Genomic DNA, 1,927 nt, shown 5'->3' with positions numbered 1-1,927 from the left:
CAACACTGTTTCCCTCCCCCAATTCCCCAATAAAATCTTAAAAAAAAAAGAAAGAAAATGCATTTAAGAAAAGAAAGCAATATCTTCACCCAGGTCCATGCAGGGCTTATTATAGGGTGATAGTTATTAAACAGAATTCTTATATGGAAAGATGAAGTTCAAAGAAGAATTCTGTCCGTTCTCCAAGGGAAGTTGTACCCTTGACTCCTAGTGTTATTTGATAGTCTATTTTCTCCTCTGTCTTCTGACACCTCTACCCGCCTCCTTATTTCTTGGAATCACCACCACTACCAAATCATCATCAAGTTCTGATCCAAAGTGGTCCACAGAGCTGACTGGACCAGACCAAAAGTGTCAAAATAGAAATAACAAGGAGAAAAATGTCTATCAGAATGGGGTATGGATTATATTTATATTGCACAAAATGCCTCCTAATTAATTCAATAAAGAATTGTGAATTGTCTAGGTGAGTTACTGTGGAACTCTGTATGAATTAGTTGATAGTATGAGATTCTAGCCAGGCATTGACAAAGCTAAGAAAAATCCATACGTATACTAAATAAACCTGGAAAGATATGTGTGACATAGCCTTAATTTTAAAAAATGTTATAGACCAATATGTAATGTACTTTTAGTTTTTTTGTTTGTTTTTAAAGAAACCTTGGGCTATATATACATCTGTTAAAAAACTATAGAAGATAATGGTTGGAAGGAGTCATAGTGTTCGCCCACACAAAGTTTGTGTCTAGTGAGGGAGATAAGATTTGTATGTAAATAGAATTATGGATACTACAGTGGATAGTGAAAGGCCTCTTAAGAGAGGATCAGATAAGGTGCCAAAAGAATCTAAAAAGGAATTAGATTAATTCTGAGAGCACATCAAGGAATGTTCATGGGGGAGATGGTGATTTAACTGGGCCTTAAAGATATATGTGAAGGTGTATAGAGTGGGTACATTCTGAATCTACTTAAAAAAAATCCTTTCTTCTATTTCAGTGTAGTTGATGTAGTTGAGTTTCACATCCACCAATGCTGCTTGTGGAAAATATACATGAATATATATATAATCTCCACATGTATATGGAAAGAAATGCATGTTCAGCACACATAGCAATTTATTAATAAATGCACTTTTTAAATAACATACAGAATCTTAGAGAAACTGCCACGAACTTCATCGTAGGATGTTTAGTAGCATCCTTGGCTTCTATCCACTAGATCTCAGTAGCATATCCCCCGGATGTGACAACTGCAAATGTGTCTAGATATTGCCAAATGTCTCTGGAGGGACAAAATAGCCCTTAGTTAAGAACCATTGGTTCTTAATTCTTATCTACCTGTAGTGACTTGGATTTTCTTTTTAGGTCCTTTCTTCAAGGGTTTATAATCTTATTGGGTCAAGAAAGCTTTTGAAAATCTGTTGAAAGCCTTTAACTCATTCATTCCTCAGAAAAACGCACATCCTTGCACTATGTTGAATACAATTTCAGGGGATTTATACTTGGGTTCTCCTGAGATGAGTTCTGTTTCTGGGAGCTCACAGAATTGTCGTGGTCTATATTTGCCATCCAAGTGTGTAACTGAAGGCTGGTGTCCAGGCGGTCCATATTTTGGAGCCATTTACTTCAGAATACTAATAATCAGGAGAGAATCCTCTCGTTCACTGATCTCGTCCTCCCTTCATCTTAACCTGCACTTGTCGGTTTTAGAAAGATTCATCCCAGCAGAAGACATAACACTGATGGTAGGTTAGATCTGACTGCCCTCTCTTCCTCCTGGTCTAGATTCCTGTCTCTTCCAGCTTATTCCCGCCTTGATTGTCCAGATAAATGAGCAGAAAGATAGAAAGAACCAAAGGATCAGTCAGGTAAGAAAAGGGGCCACCCGGACACTTGATTTTGATTGTGGAATATGAGAGAGAGAGAGA

Source organism: Hipposideros armiger, unplaced genomic scaffold (assembly GCF_001890085.2).
Source record: "Hipposideros armiger isolate ML-2016 unplaced genomic scaffold, ASM189008v1 scaffold_655, whole genome shotgun sequence".
NCBI classification, from domain to species: Eukaryota; Metazoa; Chordata; class Mammalia; order Chiroptera; family Hipposideridae; genus Hipposideros; species Hipposideros armiger.
This window is presented reverse-complemented; position numbering follows the sequence as displayed.